General features: G+C 38.3%; 1 pseudogene; it reads right to left on the bottom strand.

Annotated features, from left to right (window-relative positions):
- Positions 1-468: 468 nt before the first annotated feature.
- On the bottom strand, positions 469-1,976 carry LOC130844319 (non-POU domain-containing octamer-binding protein-like; annotated as a pseudogene).
- Positions 1,977-20,722: the final 18,746 nt, after the last annotated feature.

The following is a 20,722-nucleotide window of genomic DNA, read 5'->3' on the forward strand; positions in this document are numbered from 1 at the left end:
CACAAGATTTTTTTTAAGATATATTAAATGAAAATCTCTAAGAGAAAATGTCTTCCTTAGGATATGAAGGGCTAATATACGGGATATAACAGAACTGTATGTATGCTGCCTGTGACCTCTGAGGACATCTGAATGGAGCAATGGAGACAAGGTCATTGGAGGATGTTTAGTTTTTGTGGTATATGTGGCAGTGTCTCTGGGTTCAGGGTGTGTGTGTAAGAACAAGAAAACAAAGAGAACAAGGTGGACAAAGAGTGGAATGATTAAGATTAATGGGGGTTCTAACTGGATCCATTTTGCTGTAGCGCCCCTCCCAGGCTCTTAACAATCACATGAAGACTTCAGGAATGCACCACACAGAATTGGTTAGTTAAAGGATATACCACACAGAACTGATTTGTTAAATATTGCCCCTCCCTGACGCTCTGCCTCCAGCATACTCCCTATAGTACTGCAGGCAGGGAAGACCTAACTATTGGGAGGAATCCTGAAATTTTCTAGGGTAGAATTTGGGTAGTCCAAAATGGGTCCTTCTTTTAAGGGTTTTGGGAAACTAGACACTGGAATTTTATTAGTATTGGCAATGTTTGAAGCAAATTCAGCTTCAGAAGCTGCATGGTTAAAGGCAGGAGGGGTTCCACCAATTGCTCCAATTCCTTCCATTGTAGCAGCTTAGCCAAAGCATTCAGTTATTGGTGGGGTCAATCCCAAGATTCCATCTGGCATCATAGTGTCAGATCCTGGAGGAGCTGGGGTACCATCTGGCACAGGAGCAGGGGGCAAGCGCCTCTGTTATTTATGCCCATAGCACCTCCCATAGCCATCTGGCCCATCTGTAGCTCCTGCTCTCTCGCATCAGGGCATGTTCTCTTGAATCCTTTCTGCTGTCATCGCATCATTTCTTCTTGTTGCCGCAGTATCTCTTTCTCACAGAGCCTGTGCTCCTGCTCCTGCCTGAGCTCCAGCTACTTTTGTTTTTGCACTTCTTGGTTCTGCAGCTCTTTCATCCTCCTAAGTTCTTCTCGACGTCTCATCAAATCCTACCTCGCTAGCATGACCTGGTGCTCATGGTGACCAGCCTCCATCTCCATCTCCAGCTTCTCATGAGCTTCCTTGATGTTTCAGTCCACTTTCATGCTGCTTCTCCATCTCAATAAGTACCTTCCAGTGCATGGCATACTCATATTCAAAGGAGCCAGGCTGTGCAAATCTGGGTGGCTACTCTCGCTCCTTGTGAAATTGCTGATTCTTTATAATAACCAGCTCCTGTGGGAGTCCCTCTTTATCATCTAACTGGTCTATGGGTTCCACAGTCACAGGTCAAGGAAAAGTGGTTAGCAGGAGGGAGCCTTCACTGCATCTGTCCAGAGCTTTCTGAGCAGCTGGCTTCCCTGAGAATTCAACAATACCTTTTCCTGAGGGCCTTCCTGTATCATCCACAGTTACTATAGCCCTCTCCACCTGGCCGAACACAAAAAAGGCTTCCTCCAGCAGTTCACTGGACACATACTGAGGAAGGTTTCAGACTGTAAGGGGTGCACTATGGCAGGCAAAGCACACCCGCAGCCACTTTCCATGGACCGGCATGTGGTCCAGTTGCAGTTTGGCAATTTCTGCCAGGGTTCGTGTTTCCAAGTGGATAAAGCCAAAGCCCTTGCCCTTATGAATGAAGACTTCACCTGCCTTCCCCTATTTCTCAGATAGTTTCCTCATTTCCTCCTCGTGATGTCAGGAGGCAGATTGCCCACAAAGAGCCGGCTACACTGGGTGACAGGCTTCTCTTCTGCTGTCCTGAAATTCTTCAGGTCAATAGTCAAGCCCTCATTTTGGCTGTTGGCTTGCTGCCCATTTGCAGGTATTGGTGGAGGTGGTGGCTGATGCTGTGGCTGCTGGTGGTGCTACTGATGGTGATGCTGATGACGCTTCCCTGGAGTGTGGTTTTGTGTCTCCAAGTTAAAAGTTTTATTGCTCTGCATTTTCACACCTCTCTACCAACTGTTTTCTCCTTAGAGTAACAGCGATGCTACACGCCTTCTACCGTCCTCACTAATTTCTTTATAACACGTTAGTGTTATAAACTGTAAGCATAAAGTTAACATTATACATATAAAAAAGGACTTTAATTTTTGTAATTTGCATCTCCACATTAGGTTTCAGTATTTAAAGTGTTAATATTGCTAAAAATGACACTGACCTGATCCAAACTCCTCCCTGATAAATGTTTTAAAAGGTTGGAAAGACTAAGATACTGTGAAAGATCACTCAGTCTTTCTGGGCTTCTCAAAGTCTTCAATAAGCAAAAGTAATTGTGAATTTCTATAAAGGAAGCTGTTCTATTGTTATGATTTGTTTCAGAAACAGACCCCAAGAAGAGGATTTGAATATTACTGGGATTTTGGGGAGATGCAGAAATCATGGGTAGGGAATCGAAAAGTGAGGAAGGAAGAGAAGGCAGCCAATTAAGAGTGTATTAATGGGCTTCCCTGGTAGTACAGTGGTTAAGAACCTGCCTGCCAATGCAGGGGACACGGGTTCGAACCCTGGTTCGGGAAGATCCCACATGCTGCGGAACAGCTAAGCCCATGTGCCACAGCTACTGAGCCTGCGCTCTAGCACCCGTGAGCCACAACTAACGAACCCATGCTCCACAACTACTGAAGCCCGCATGCCTAGAGCCCGTGCTCCATAACAAAAGAAGCCACTGCAATGAGAAGCCTGTGTACCACAATGAAAAGTAGTTCCAGCTCGCCACAACTACAGAAAGCATGCACGCAGCAACAAAGACCCAACAGAGCCAATAAATAAATAAAGGAGTGTATTATTAAGACAGTTTCACTGAAGACAACCAAAGCATAATTCCACATGGAACCTCTGGAACACAAAGTATAACTTACGCTGTAGATCTATCATGTCTACATGGCAGAAAATCTCTGTATTTATAGGCCAACTGCTGACAGTCACTGGAAGAAGTCTTCTCTGATAGATGTGAATTCCAAGCACTTCCAACACAGGCAGTGGGAAGTCAACCCCAGCACAGAGGTGAGAAGGCCTGGGAATAGGTGCGGAGCTCTAAGAGTAGCTGCTACAAGTCCACAGTGTTTCCCAAACTAATTTTGACAACAGCATTCCTTTACTATGGAGCACTAAATAGTTTATATTAGAACTTCACTGTTTTGGAAACATTAAAATCATACAGTGCCGTAATGAACACTATAATATAAATAGGGCTTTCACATATGTTATCTGTTTTGAGTCTCAAAAACCAGGTATTATTATCTCCATTGTACAGATAAGAAAAACTGAGGTCTAGGTAGGTTTATGGATACTGGTAGACCCAAAAAGCAAACTCAAGCTTCTGATCTTAAGATCCCAAATACATCAAGCTACTTCTTTCAGAAAATACATTTTCAACTAACACATAAAAGTTTATTATCTAGAGTAGTTTTTGCCTTTTTATCCATGAAAGCACTTATAAAGACCTTTTGTTCTATTAAAATGGCCTGCTACCACAACACATATACAGTTCTATGAAAGCCAATAGATTAAAAATTTTTAGACAACTTTGAATTCCATGGTTACTATAGAGACAGTGAAGCTTGCTGTCATTTTAATGTACTATGCTGTCTATAGTATTACTGATAGGTACCTGAGATAGCCCTATAAATTTAAAACTTTTATGTGCCTTCTATATTTCACAGCATAGAATCACAATTTATAATGATATGCTATACTGTCATGGAAATTGTCAGCTAGCAAAGTCCAAATATATTTTAAAGATTTGCAGTTACAAACTGAACTGAAGGAAAAACAAAAGTCTTCAAAAACATATAGATCTATGATTTGGGGATTTTTAAGCAAATACTTATTGAGTGTTTACTATGTTCCCAGCACTACTCTAAGTAATTTATAGATATTAATCCATGAGTCCTCAGAACAGCCCTCTGGGGTAAGTATGTTGTCATCTACCCTATTTGACAAGTGAAAAAACTGAGGCACAAAGAAGTTAAGTAACTGGCCCAACTTACACAGTTTATAAGGAGTAATGCCAGCATTTGACCCCATGAAAACTGGCTTCATAGGCTATACTCATAGACATTATGCCATACTGGACTTAACCTCAGAGTTGCTCCATGTATTAGCCCATTAAAAATTATTGAGGTTTTACAGAATCCAACAACACATTAAAAGGATTATACACCATGATCAAGTGGGATTTATCCCAGGGATGCAAGGATTCTTCATTATACACAAATCAATCAATGTGATATACCATATTAACAAACTGAAGAATAAAAACCATATGACCATCTCAGTAAATGCATAAAAAGCTTTTGACAAAATTCAACAGCCATTTATGATAAAAACTCTCCAGAAAGTGGGCACAGAGGGAACCTACCTCAACATAATAAAAGCCATCTATGACAAACCAACAGCAAACATCACTCTCAATGGTGAAAAATGGAAAGCATTCCCTCTAAGATCAGGAACAAAACAAGGATGTCCACTCTTGCCACTACTATTCAACATAGTTTTGGAAGTCTTTGCCACAGCAATCAGAGAAGAAAAATAAATAAAAGGAATCCAAATTGGGAAAGAATTAAAAGTGTCACTGTTTGCAGATGACATGATACTATACATAGAAAATCCTAAAGATGCCACCAGGAAATTACTTAAGCTAATCAATGAATTTGGTAAAGTTGTAGGATACAAAATAAATGCACAGAAATCTCTTTCATTCCTATACACTAATAACAAACAATCAGAAAGAGAAATTAAGGAAACAATCCCATTCTCCACTGCAAAGAAAAGATTAAAAAACCTAGGAATAACCCTAACTAAGGAGGTAAAAGACATGTACTCAGAAAACAATAAGACACTGATGAAAAAAAATCAAAGATGACACACACAGATGGAGAGATACACTATGTTCTTGGATTGGAAGAATCAACATTGTGAAAATGTCTATACTACCCAAAGCAATCTACACAGTCAATGCATTTCCTATCAAATTACCAATAGAATTTTTTATGGAACTAGAACAAAAAAATCCTAAAATATGTATGGAGACACAAAAGACCCCAAATAGCCAAAGCAATCTTGAGGAAAAAAAAACAGAGATGGAGGAATCAGACCCCCTGACTTTAGACTATACTACAAAGCTACAGTAATCAAGACAACATGGTACTGGCACAAAACCAGAAATACAGATCAATGGAACAGCATAGAAAGCCCAGAGAAAAACTATGGTCAACTAATCTATGACAAAGGAGGCAAGGATATACAATGGAGAAAAGACAGTCTCCTCAATAAGTGGTGCTGGGAAAACTGGACAGCTACATGTTAAAGAATGAAACTAGAACACTCCCTAACACCATACACAAAAATAAACTCAAAATAGATTAAAGTCCTAAATTAAGGCCAGACACTATGAAACTCTTAAAGGAAAACATATGAAGAACACTCTTTGACATAAATCACAGATAGATCCTTTTTGACCCATCTCCTAGAGTAATGGAAATAAAAACAAAAATAAACAAGTGGGACCTAATGAAACTTCAAAGCTTTTGCACAGCAAAGGAAACTATAAACAAGACGAAAAGACAACCCTCAGAATGGGAGAAGATATTTACAAATGAATCAACAGATGAAGGATTAATCTCCAAAATATACAAGCAGTTTATGCAGCTCAATATCAAAAAAACAAACAACCCAAGCAAAAAATGGGCAGAAGACCTAAACAGGCATTTCTCCAAAGAAGACATATGGATGGCCAAGAGGCACATGAAAAACTGCTCAGCATCACTAATTATTAGAGAAATGCAAATCAAAACTACAATGAGGTATCACCTCACACCAGTTAGAATGGGCATCATCAGAAAATCTACAAACAGTTAACACTGGAGAGGGTGTGAAGAAAAGGGAATGCTCTTACAATGTTGGTGAAAATGTAAATTGATACAGCCACTATGGAGAACAGTACGGAGGTTCCTTGAAAAACTAAAATTAGAGCTACCATATGACCCAGCAATCTCACTGCTGGGCACATACCCAGAGAACACCATAATTCAAAAAGACACATGCACCCCAATGTTCACTGCAGCACTATCTACAATAGCCAGGACATGGAAGCAACCTAAATGTCCATTAACAGGTGAATGGATAAAGAAGAAGTGGTACATATATACAACGGAATATTAGCCATAAAAAGGAATGAAATTGACATCTGTAGAGACACAGATGGACCTAAAGACTGTCATACAAAATGAAGTAAGTCAGAAAGAGAAAAACAAATATCGTATATTAATGCATATATGCGGAGTCTAGAGAAATGGTACAGATCAACCGGTTTGCAAGGCAGAAATAGAGACCCAGATGTAGAGAACAAACATGGACACTAAGGGGGGAAAGTGGTGGGAGGGTGGGTGGGATGAACTGGGAGATTGGGAATGCCATACATACATTACTAATAAGAAAAAAATATCAAATTGTATACTTTAAAAAAAAGATAAAGACTGTAATATTCTGATGTATTTACTCTAATGTGCTGTATATATATACATATATATACACTAAAAATGGATATTACAGTTTTACATCTTACTTTTTCGTTTACCATTTCATCATGAGCATCTTTCTCAGCCATTAAAGATTTTTCAAACATGAAAAAAATTATTGAGGTTTTAATTCTTATTTAATCAATGTAAAGTACTACCAAAACTAATAAGCAATCATCGTCAGATAAAAGATTACTTAAACTTGTGTCTGTATTATGAATAATTACTTCCAATAGACTTGACACAAACTATTTTAGGCAGAACTTTAATTTTCTGAGATCTCCCTGACATTTTATTCTCAAGGACTTTTTAAATATTTATTTACTGAAATAATATCTTTATGTACATAATTAGAGGCTACATATGGAAAATGAAGGAGAGGAAGGAAGAGTGAATGAGAGAGAGAGAGACACAGAGAGACAGAGAAAGAGAGAGAGAGAATATAGATTTATACATTCTCAGACTGAAATAGAAAATGCTATTAAATTAGAAAGTCATTTTCTTGCTAAACTAAAGCAATGGACACTATTGTGAACAGAGGTTTATCTTGATTTGTTTAACACTCTCCTGAAAGAGTCATATGTTGATTTGACATATTTGTGAAACTACATATTAACTGACAACGTTTTTGTTTGTTTGTTTGCTTGTTTGTTTATTGACTAAACCTTCAAAGGTGTTTTATCTCCTTTCTTAGTGATTGATCAAGTAACCAATAAACCATAAATCTGGATGTGCAGTACTAAACCTTCTTTGTAAATCAAGCATCCTTTAAGAATAAGACTAACATCTTTTGTTGGACAAAAGCAGGGAATAGCAGACACTTCTTTTCTTGATGAGAATCCTATAGCCTTACAACTACACATAGAGAAAAGGAGGCTGGTAATGGAGATGTTTGGGGGAAAATGAAGTCTTTCAAGAATATTGAAGGAAATCCTGAATGAAAGACTCCAGACATCAATGCATAAACTGTCTATGACTCTAAGACCTCTCAATTAAAACTTTATTGAGACTTTCCTGGTGGTGCAGTGGTTAAGAATCTGCCTGCCAATGCAGGGGACATGGGTTCCATCCCTGGTCCAGCAAGATCCCACATGCTGTAGAGTGACTAAGCCCATGTGCCACAACTACTAAGCCTGAGCTCTAGAGCCCACAAGCAACTACTGAGCCCACGTGCCACAACTAATGAAGCCCGCATACATAGAACTCATGCTCTGCAACAAGAGAAGCCACCACAGCAAGAAGCCCATGAACTGCAATGAAGAGTAGCCCCTGCTCACCGCAACTAGAGAAAGCCCGTGAGCAGCAATGAAGATCCAATGTAGCCAATTAATTAATTAATTAATTAATTTTTAAAAACTCTATTAACATATAGATTAATATGCACAACTACAGTAGAAAAGTCAATAAAAAGGAATAATGTGGATGCCAGGGTGGTGAGGTCAGCACCTGTGCAGTGACATCACACCAATAAATAACTTCAACATTAGAATAAGTAATCACACTGGCATCCTACCAGACCACTAAATCACATCCTACAATTGTCCACGGGTCTAAGGAATTACTGTAATCATGAAAAGCCAGAGAGAGACAGCTTGGGGTATTATCTACTTCTGAGAAGTAAGGATAAAAGAGATAGTTCAATGTTCGCTTATATGGTTGATTTTCACTCTACATCTCTTTAATTAAAAAAAATTTGACTCAAGCTGTCAAACAGTCACCTAAATATGTATATAATATAAAGTGATTACAAATATGAACAAGTTTTTAATTGTGTGTGTGTGTGTGTGTGTGTGTGTGGCTTAACATGAGGTTTCAAGCTTAAAAAATACTCTGTATATGTGTACTTGAATATCTGATTTCTTACCATGTAGTCACAGGCGGGTATTCTTTTAGTTTTAAGAGTGGTTCAGATCCTTCAACTGACATAAGGAAGAAGTGAGTCATTCTTGGAAGAAGTTTTTAATCCCTTGCCAACTGCCCATTCAAAGGAAAGCAATTCATATCCACAAATGTTAATGTAAATGCTTGTAGCCACAAAGATGTGTTTGAGAAGCTATACATTAGCTGACATTATATTTTTAAAATCACTATAGTGCTTTAAATTTCAATTAACCTAAAGTCAAACTGACCAAATATTGAGGCTGGCAAGTACCTGACTCATTGGTTGAAGTTTCTATGTCTAACTTTAGTCATGGAAGGAAAATTAGACAACTGCTCCCATTTTACAGTATTGGTAGACAAGTTTTATAATATATATAAATAAATAAATCATGGCCCCTGAACTCAAGGAGCTTCCACTCCACCTGTGGGGATGAAGACAATCTATGGTGAATCATTTTGGAAATGATTCAGCATCGAACAGAGGAGGTAGAACTTGACCTGGACCTTGAAGTATGAGTATAGGTAAGAAATTCAGGGGAAAATAAGTTATTCAAGGTAAGGGAACAGAATGAACTGATGAGAATGGACATGGCAGATGGAGATAAAGAGAGGATGGGGAGGAGTTGTGTGTAATGGGAAAGGAGAGTTTATATTGGAGAATCATGGAAACATGTTTGAAAAGGTAGAAAACGACAAATCCAAAATTTCTATTATAAATAGATGTAATTAATAATTTCCATTATTAAAAAGTTACTATTCTTCCAACAATTAGGAAAATCTGTTGTATTTTAAATCACCAATGGTTAGAATGCATAAAGGTTTATTTTTATTGTTTTGTATATCCTATTCCTCCTTCTTATTAAAATATACTCTTTAGTTCTTTCATTAAGAATCTGTGAGTAGATAATTTTAATATGATTTTTGGGGTTTTTAATCTTTGGGCTTTATTGTTGTTTTGGTGTTGGTATTTTTGTTTTTCTTTCTGTTTTTTTCCAGAGGGCCAATATAAAAATTTCCTTATATTCTCTTATTCTTGAGTGGTACTTTATCAGCCACAGTCTAAACTGTAGAAACTTCTAGGTTTCAGTCTGTCCACCACATAAGGAGTTGGAATTTGTCACTCCCAATCACATAACAAGGAAAAAGCTACAAAAAGTAAAAGTCAACAACTCTTCCTAGATCCATAAGAGAACTGAGGTCCCAGGGCAAACCTACTGCCCTCAAAATTGAAGAGACAAACAGGTAGATACAGAGAATTACAATTCAGAAAAATCACAAGTCAGAAACCTCTGTGGGAACCAGTACCAGAGTAGAAAAACCTAAACAGTAACTAAAGAATTGCTGGAGGTTCAAGGTGGACAAGTTTGAGAGTTTAAAACTCAGGGAGGTCCAGTCTTGGGGTGGGGAATCCACACTTCCATGAATGTATCTCTACAAGCCCTACCAGATTCCTCTCACAGTGAAGACTAGAGAAAAATCCTCTTGCTTCTAGTAGCAGGAGGGGAAAAAACAGTCATTTCAAAATATGCCTAGAGCATTCTCTTCTTAACAAGTCCTGCCTCAAGAGAAACTATTTTACCAGAGCCTAATCGACTGGGTATTTATGCAAAGACTAATCAGCCTGAGGGAAGGGAAATATCCGATTCCAGCTCCCTTAACCTTCCTGTCCCACCTAAGGAGGAAAAAATAAAACAAAACTGAGAAGTACTTGTGAAGATTACAGCCTAGGGGCACAGGCTCACTAGAAGCCTGAAACCTAATCAAGGGACTATAGGATGCTTCCCTGTCCTCTTTACCTTATCCATATCATATTGGGCTCCTATATAACAAGTGAAAGAACCATGCATCCCAGACAATTTTCAAGAAGTTTCTAGAGAAATCCAAGACAACCGAGGAGACAAAAACAAGGACACCAGAGGAAACTTTAGCCTCTGAAACCCACAGCCAGAGTAAATAGTAGATGTAGCCTACCCCCAGTCAGATAAATATAAAACCTCAGAAAAGGTTTATTTATTTACCTCCATGCTTATCATGTTCTGTTTTGAACAACAACAAAATTACAGGGCACACTAAAAGATAAACACAATTTGATGAGATATCAGACTCGACTCAGAGATGTTGGAATTATCAGAAAAGGAATTTAAAATAGCTATCCTAAACTGACATTTAAATATATTATTCCATTGTTTTATGGTCTTTATTGTAGTTGTTATGTATATTTTCACTATAATTATTGTTTCTTCTGTAGGTAATCTACTATAGCAGCTAATAAAATTCTTTATTTCTGTGTGCTATAGTTTTTGTATGATATTTCCAGGTATGGATATATTTATATTGCTAGAACTTGTATTTCTTAAAATAATGTTAATATCTTTCCTCAGTTCTGGAATATTATAACCAAAACTCTTTGAATATTAGATTCTCCCCTTCTAAAAGTCCTTTTAGACATAAGTTAGAACTTTTTATTCTATACTAAATATTTGTAAAGCTCTTTCATATTTTCCATATCATCATCTGAAATGCAATCTACTTAATTTCTTTAAATTGCTTTTCCAGCCCTTCTTCTCTTCAGTTATGTCCAATCTGCTGTTTTATTTAATCCCCCCAGTTTTATTTCAAATTCAGTGATTATATTTCATATTCTTAAAAGTTATACTTTTATCTTTTGCAAATATACTACTTTAATATACTATATACTTTTGCAAACATACTACTGTTCTTTTCTTATACTTGAGTAACCAATAATTTAAACTACTTTATAGTCTCTAATTAAGAGTGTTCATCTCTAACATTCCGAAGGACAAAGCTTGATATGTCTTGTATTTGCTGATTCTCAATCATAGTGTAATCTTACATGCTTCCTAACTTTTTTGAGTTCATCTTTAGCCTGAGTTTTTCTGTGTGAGTTTGTTTCTAAAAATGTCTCTCTAAAGTGATTCTTTGTTTTGCCTATGCCAGGTGCTCTAGACCTAACAGTAGCCTAGGACCAATTTTTATATTCATTTTTCAAGTAGGCTTTTCTTACCACACTAATAGCATTAAATCAGACTCTAAATGAAACTTTTAAAAAACAGAGATCTTAAAGGCAAGTTTCTTTGTTGTTCTCTGTGTCACTGAGTAGAGTCTTGAAACCTCAGTGCTTAGCTATTACAAAGTACAATATTATGTTTCTCTCATCTTCCTCCAGTCCAGGACTGTTGTGGCATTGGTCCATACAGTTACTGCTTTTTTTTTTTTTTTTTTTTTCTGGCACCTGCTGATTTTCCTGTCTTGGTTGCTAGTTACACCATGAACTTTTAAAGAAATTATGACACTTTTCTTGTTGTGTCTAAGAGTTTGCAGTGACAGTATTATAATATTGGCTTAAACCACATCTTTCTAAAACTAAAGTGCTAAAGTCTTTTTTAATTCATATCTCAGAATGAACTTTAATTCTCTACCATTAGCAAAAGAAAATAAACTTTCGAAAATATAGAGAAGATAGACCTATGTTTCTGTTTTTCTGTCTCTTTATACAATGCACATACAAACACACGAATCATACATACTCCCCATTTCCTGTCCCTGATAGGTTATATCTGGATTGAGGATGGCAGTGAAGACACAGCAGGATGAGTCAGAACTGTCAAAAGGCGAAGTGTTTTACTCTTTCCTAAGAATCCAAAACCCAAGGATTGAGACCAAACTCAGTCACTTATCCATATACAGGCACGTGGGTAAATAATCCAAGGAGTCTGGGCTTAGGCTTCTTGGGCTGGAGATTGGCACAGGGGAATGGGCTGGAATGGATAGGCAGTTGGTAAAGAACTGAAAATAGAGGGAAGAGAAGAAGATGGCAGAGGAGTAAGACATGGAGATCACCTTCCTCCCCACAAATACATAAGAGTGCATCTACATGTTGAACAGCTCCTACAGAGCACCTACTGAACACTGGCAGGGGACCTCAGACTTCCAAAGAGGCAAAAAAAAAAATCCATATAACTGGGTAGAGCAAAAGAAAAAACAAAAAAAAAAAAAAAGAGAGAGAGAGACAAAGGAATCAGGACAGAATCTGCCCCTCTGGGAGGGAGCTGTGAAGGGGGAAAAGTTTCTACACACTAGGAAGCCCCCTCACTGGCAAGGATGGGGGGAGCTTTCGAGCTTCAGAGGAGATGGCAGAAACAGGTGTGTGGAGGGCACAGCAGAGAGATTCCTGCATGGAGGATTGGTGCTGACCAGTACTTCCCAGCCTGGGATGCTTGTCTGCTCACCCACTGGGGTGGATGGGGGCTGGCAGCTGAGGCTTGGGCTTCAGAGTCAGACACCAGGGAGAGGAATGGGGTTGGCTGCATGAGGACAGCCTATGGGGGCTAGTGTGCCACAGCTAGCTGGGTGGGAGCCTGGGGAAAAGCCTGGGCCAGATGGAGAGTCAGGAGACCTTTGCTTTGGGGTGTTCAAGAGGTGGCCCGCCATAGGAGCTTCCTGCTCCACGTGCTCACAGAGGGCAGGACAACGCCTACGTGAGCATAAGCATGAGCCATGGCTGTAATATCGGAACACAGAACCTGCCACCATGGCCACCAAGGGTCCTGTGTGCAAGGTAGGTCACTGCCCACATCCTCAGAGCAGCCAGTGCAGCCCACCACTGCCAAGGGTCCCATGATCTGGGGGCAACTTCCCTGGGAGAATGCATGGCACACCTCAGGCTCATGCCAACCTCTGTTGCTGCAGGCACTCCCCACACATTTCAACTGGACTGCATATCCCTCCCTCCCCCTGGTCTGAGTGAGCAAGTGAGCCCAAATCAGCCATGGCTTTCACCTCCTCTTGCCTGGATGGGGAACCAATGCCTGAGAGTGGCCCACATGCAGTAGCGGGACCAAAACCAGAACTGAACCCCGGGGGCTGTGGGACTAAAGAAGAAAAAGGGAAACTTTTCCATACAGCCAAAGAAGGAGCAGATTAAATACCAAAAATCAGCTTGGTAGACCCTGCATCTGTGGATTACCTTAATAGTCAACTGTTTCTACAACTGAGGCTGTGGACTTTGGGGGTAACTATGGACTTTGGGGGCAAGTACACACAGAAGTCTGAGCTGACACCACAGTATCCACAGCAGGTGCAGAGATCTACCCAGAAGTACTGGAGGACTTCCTGGTTTGCTTTCTACTTTTGACTTGTTTCTGGTTCTGTGTTATTTTTAGTTTAGTTTTTAGTGTATATTTTCATATGTGGCTTTGTTTATTTGTTTGGTTGCTCCCTTCTTTGTTTTCACTCTTTTTTTCCTGTTCTTTTTTTTTTTGGCTCTTCTTTTTTTTTCTTTAAGAACATTTATTGAGATATAATTGACATACAATAAACTGCATATATTTAAAGTGTACAATTTGATATTTTTTTCTTATTAGTAATGTATATATGGCAATCCCAATCTCCCAATTTCTTTTGTTTTTGTAAATTCATGTTTGTACATCTCCTCATGTGATTTTGTCTGTTTAGTTTTGCTTTTACCATTTGCCTTCAGGTTTTGTCCCTTTCTTTTGTTCGTTCATTCTTTCTTTCTTTCTTCCTTTCTTTCATTCTTTTTTTCCTTCTCCTTCTTCCTTTTCTTCCTTGCTGTGCAGCTTGCAGGGTCTTGGTGCCACAGCCAGGGGTGTGACCTGGGGCCTCTGAAGTGGGAGAGCTGAGTCCAGGACAATGCACCACCAGAGAAATCCCAGCCCCATGGAATATTAATTAATCAGTGAGCTCTCCCAGAGGTCTCCATCTCAACACTAAGATCCAGCTCCAACCAATGGCAAGCAAGCTCCAGTGCTGGACACCTCATGCCAAACAACTAGCAAGAGAGGAACACAACCCTACCCATTATTAGACAGGTTGCCTATAGTCATACTAAGCTCAAAGACATCCCCAAACACACCACCAGACATGGCCATGCACATCAGAAGGAAAAGATCCAGCTCCACCCACCAGAACACAGGGACCATTCCCCTCCACCAGGAAGCCTACAGAAACCACTGGACCAACCTCCACACTGGGGATAGACAACAGAATTAAGAGGGACTATGACCCTGCAGCCTGAGGAAAGGAGACCCCAAACACAGTAAGTTAAACAAAATGAGAAGTTAAAACATAAGAGAAGGAGAAGACCTACAAAAAGAAACCCAAAACAACCAAGAAAATGGTAATAGGAACATAGAGAAAGATGAGGCAGATGAAGGAACAAGGTAAAAACCCACAAGACCAAACAAACGAAGAAGAGATAAGCAGTCTACCTGAAAAAAATTCAGAGTAATGATAGTAAAGATGATCCCAAATCTCAGAAATAGTATGGAAGCACAGAGGAAGGAAATACAAGAAGTGTTTGACAAGGAGCTAGAAGAAATAAAGATCAAACAAACAGTAATGAACAACACAATAATTGAAATTTAAAATACTCTAGAAGGAATCAATAGCAGAATAACTGAGATAGAAGAATGGATAAGTGACCTGGAAGATACAATGGTGGAAATAACTGCTGTGGGGCAGAATAAAGAATAAAAAGAATTAAGGACAATCTCAGAGACCTCTCGGACAACATTAAATGCACCAACATTCAAATTATAGGGGTCCCAGAAGAAGAAGAGAAAGAGAAAGGGTCTGAGAAAAATATCTGAAGAAATTAGAGTCAAAAACTTTCCTAACATGGGAAAAGAAACAGTCAACCAAGTCCAGGAAGCACAGAGAGTCCCATATAGGATACACCCAAGGAGAAACACACCGAGACACATATTAGTCAAACTATCAAAAATTAAATATAAAGAAAAATATTAAAAGCAGCAAGAGAGGGACTTCTCTGGTGGAAGAATGGTTAAGAATCTGCCTGCCAATGCAAGGGACACAGGTTCAATCCCTGGTCCTGGAAGATCTCTCATGCTGTGGAGCGAATAAGCCCATGGGCCACAACTACTGAGCCAATGCTCTAGAGCCCATGAGCCACAACTACTGTGCCCACGTGCCATAACTACTGAAGCCACGGGCCTAGAGCCCATGCTCCTCAACAAGAGATGCCACCACAATGAGAAGCCTGAGCACTGCAATGAAGAGTAGCCCTCGCTCACTGTAAATAGAGAAAGCCCATGCAGCAGTAAAGACCCAATGCAACCTAAATAAATAAATAATTTTAAAAATTAAGAAAAAAAAAGTTTGCTGTTTAAAATAAATAAATAAAGATAAATAAATAAAAGCAGCAAGAGAAAAGCAACAAATAACATACAAGGGAATCACCATAAGGTTAACAGCTGATCTTTCAGCAGAAACTCTGCAGGCCAGAAGGGAGTGGCAGGATATATTTAAAGTGATGAAAGAGAAAAACCTACAACCAAGAATACTCTACCCAGCAAGGATCTCATTCAGATTTGATGGAGATATCAAAAGCTTTACAGACAAGCAAAAACTAAAAGAATTCAGCACTACCAGACCAGCTTTACAACAAATGCTAAAGGAACTTCTTTAGGTGGGAAACACAACAGAAGGAAAAGACCTACGAAAACAAACCCCAAACAATTACGTAAATGGAATAGGCACATACATTTCAATAATTACCTTAAATGTGAATGGATTAAATGCTCCAACCAAAAGACACAGACTGGCTGAATGGATACAAAAACAAGACCCATATATGCTGTCTATAAGAGACACATTTCAGAACTACAGACACATAGAGACTGAAAGTGAGGGATGGAAAAAGGTATTACATGCAAATGGAAATCAAAAGAAAGCTGGGATAGGCAATACTCATATCAGACAAAGTAGACTTTAAAATAAGGAATATTACAAGAGACAAGAAGGACACTACATGATGATAAAGGGCTCAATCCAAGAAGAAGATATAACAATTATAAATATATATGCACCCAACATAGGAGCGCCTCAATACATAAAGCAGATACTAACAGCTATAAAAGGGGAAATTGACAGTAACACAATAATACTAGGGGACTTTAACACCCCACTTACACCAATGGACATAGTAATCCAAACAGAAATTAAATAAACACAAGCTCTAAATGACACATCAGACCAGATGGACATAATCAATATAGGACATTCATTCCAAAAACAACAGAATACATCTTCTCAAGTGCACACAGAACATTCTCCAGGATAGATCACATCTTGTCTCATAAATCAAGCTTCAGGAAATTTAAGAAAATTGAAATCATATCAAGCATCTTTTCCAACCACAATGCTATGATACTAGATATCAATTACAGGAAAAAAAACTGTAAAAAATATAAACACATGGAGGCTAAACAACACACTACTAAATAACCAAGAGATCACTAAAGAAATCAAAGAGGAAATCAAAAAATACCTGGAAACAAATGACAAAACATGACAACCCAAAATGTATGGGATGCAGCAAAAGCAGTTCTAAGAGGGAAATTCACAGCAATACAATCCTACCTCAAGAAACAAGAAAAACCTCAAATAAACAACCTAACCTTATAACTAAAGCAATTAGAGAAAGAACAAAAAAAACAAACCCCAAAGTTAGCAGAAGGAAAGAAATGATAAAGATGAGATCAGAAATAAATGAAAAACAAATGAAGGAAACAATAGCAAAGATTAATAAAACTGAAAGCTGATTCTTTAAGAAGATAAACAAAATTGATAAACCATTAGCCAGACTCATGAGGAACAAAAGGGAGAACACTCAAATCAACAGAATTAGAAATGAAAAAGGAGAAGTATCAACCAACACTGCCAAATACAAAGGATCATGAGAGACTACTACAAGCAACTACAGGCCAATAAAATGGAAAACCTGGAAGAAATGGACAAATTCTTAGAAAAGAACCACCTTCCAAGACTGAACAAGGAAGAAATAGAAAATATGAACAGACCAATCAGAAGTAATGAAATTGAAACTGTGATTTAAAATCTCCCAACAAACAAAAGCCCAGGACCAGATGGCTTCACAGGCAAATTCTATCAAACTTTTGGAGAAGAGCTAGCACCTATCCTTCTCAAAGTCTTCCAAAATACAGCAGAAGGAAAAAGACTCCCAAACTCATTCTATGAGGCCACCACCATGCTGATACCAAAACCAGATGAAGATGTCGATGTCACACAAATAAGAAAATTATAGGCCAATATCACTGATAAACACAGATGCAAAAATACTCAACAAAATACTAGTAAACAGAATCCGACAGCATATTAAAAGGATTATATACCATGATTAAGTGGGGTTTTTCCCAGGAATGCAAGGATTCTTCAATATACACAAATCAATCAATGTGATACACCATACTAACAAATTGAAGGATAAAAACCATATGATAATCTCAATAGATGCAGAAAAAGCTTTTGATAAAATTCAACACCCATTTATGATAAAAATTCTCCAGAAAAGTGGGCATACAGGGAACCTACCTCAACATAATAAAGGCCATATATGACAAACCCAAATCAAACATCATTCTCAATGGGGAAAAATTGAAAGCATTCCCTCTAAGATCAGGAACAAGACAAGGATGTCCACTCTTGCCACTATTATTCAATACAGTTTTGGAAGTTTCAGCCACAGCAATCAGAGAAGAAAAAGAAATAAAAGGAATCCAAATTGGAAAAGAAAAATTAAAATGGTCACTGTTTACAGATGACATGATACTATATATAGAAAATCCTAAACATGCAACCAGAAAACTACTAGAGTTAATCAAAGAATTTGGTAAAGTAGCAGGACACAAAATTAATGTACAGAAATCTCTTGCATTCCTGTACACTAACAATGAAAAATCAGAAAGAGAAATTGAGAAAACAATCCCATTTACCACTGCAACAAAAAGAATAAAATACCTAGGGAAAAACCTACCTAAGGAGGCAAAAGACCTGTATGAAGAAAAGTATAAGACACTGATGAAAGAAATCAAAGACGATACAAAGAGATAGAGGGACATACCATGTTCTTGGATTGGAAGAATCAACATTGTGAAAATGACTATACTACCCAAAGCAATCTACAGATTCAATGCAATCCCTATTAAATTACAAGTGGCATTTTTCACAGAACTAGAACAAAAAAATTATACAATATATATGGAAACACAAAAGACCCTGAATAGCCAAAGCAATCTTGAGTAGGAAAAACGGAGCTTGGGGAATCAGGCTCCCTGACTTCAGACTATACTACAAAGCTACAGTAATCAAGATAATATGGTACTGACACAAAAACAGAAATATAGATCAATGGAACAGGACAGAAAGCCCAAAGATAAACCCATTCACCTATGGTCACCTTATCTTTGACAAAGGAGGCAAGAATATACAATGGAGAAAAGACAGTCTCTTCAACAAGCAGTGCTGCAAAAACTGGACAGCTACATGTAAGAGAATGAAATAAGAACACTCCCTAAAACCATACACAAAGATAAACTCAAAATGAATTAAAGACCTAAACATAAGGCCAGGCACTATACAACTCTTAGAGGAAAACATAGGCAGAACACTCTTATGACACGACAGCAAGATCCTTTTTGACCCACCTCCTAGAGTAATGCAAATAAAAACAAAAATAAACAAATGGGACCTAATGAAACTTAAAAGCTTTTGCACAGCAAAGGAAACCATAAACAAGATGAAAAGACAACCCTCAGAATGGGAGAATATTTGCAAATGAAGCAACCAACAAAGCATTAACCTCCAAAATATACAAGCAGCTCATGTGGCTCAATATCAAAAACACAAACAACCCCATCCAAAAATGTGCAGAAGACCTAAATACACATTTCTCCAAAGAAGACATACAGATGGCCAACAAACACATGAAAAGATGCTCAACATCACTAATCATTAGAGAAATGCAAATCAAAACCACAATGAGGGATCACCTCACACTGGTCAAAATGGTCATCTTCAAAAAATCTAGGGACAATAAATGCTGGAGAGGCTGTGGAGAAAAGGGAACCCTCCTGCACTGTTGGTGGGAATGTAAATTGATACAGCCATTATGGAAAACAGTATGGAGATTCCTTAAAAAACTAAAAATAGAACTACCATATGACCCAGCAATCCCACTACTGGGCATATACCCTGAAAAAACCATAATTCAAAAAGATACATGTACCACAATGTTCACTGCAGCACTACTTACAACAGCCAGGACATGGAAACAACCTAAATGTCCATCAATGCATGAATGGATAAAGAAGATGTGGTACATATATACAATGGAATATTACTCACAAAAAGGAATGAAACTGAGTTATTTGTAGTGAGGTGGATGGACCTAGAATCTGTCATACAGAGCGAAGTAAGTCAGAAAGAGAAAAACAAATACCGTATCCTAATGCATATATATGGAATCTAGAAAAATGGTACTGATGAACACAGTGGCAGAGCAGGAATAAAGATGCAGGTGTACAGGACAGACTAGAGAACATGGAGAGGATGGGGAGGCTGGGACGTAGTGAGAGAGTCGCATTGACACATACATAGTACCAAATGTAAAATAGATAACTAGTGAGAAGCTGCTGCATACACAGGGTAATAAGTTCCATCCTCTGTGAGGGACCTAGAGGGGTGGGATAGGGCGGGTGGGGAGGGAGGCTCAAAAGGAAAGAGATATGGGGATATGTGTATACATATAGCTGATTCACTTTGCTGTACAGCAGAAACTAACACACTATAAAGCAATTATACTCCAATAAAGAAGTATAAAAAAAAAAAACAAAAAACAAAAAACAAAAAAAAGAACTAAAAATAGCTGCCAGTGGTGAAAAGAATGAAACAAGCCAGAATCCATTAGGAAAAAAAGAAGCCCTAAATAGAAAGAATCTCAAATATTAATGTCTCCTTATTTCTAAAATGGAAATAACAGTCAAATTTGCCTTCCTAAAGCTGAAGTGACGGGTGATGTGAAAAAATTAGTAATCAGGAGAACACAGGCACCAGCCAATCAGAACAAGAGGTAAAAAGAATCAGTCTAGTCATACCATTGCCTATAAGTAAATGCCCTAGTGGTGGTATATGCTAAATGAGATAGTACAAGCAAAGCATTGCCCATTGTGTCTGACACAGACCAAGCGCTCAATAAATATGAACTATTACCATTAGCTCATTTTGAAAACAGAATTTAGATTTGGAATCATATTTGGAACTGGAATTAGATGAAATTAAATAAAAGCAAGATAGAAACAAATAAGGAAGGATGGGGTCCTGTATGAGTGCCTCCAAACACACGACTAATGTTCTCAGCTTACTTTTATTAACTGGTAGGTACATGGAATAAGGGAGTTACACTGGCCCAGAGAATAAAATTCAGG

This window comes from Hippopotamus amphibius, chromosome 2, assembly GCF_030028045.1.
Source record: "Hippopotamus amphibius kiboko isolate mHipAmp2 chromosome 2, mHipAmp2.hap2, whole genome shotgun sequence".
In the NCBI taxonomy this organism is placed as follows: Eukaryota; Metazoa; Chordata; class Mammalia; order Artiodactyla; family Hippopotamidae; genus Hippopotamus; species Hippopotamus amphibius.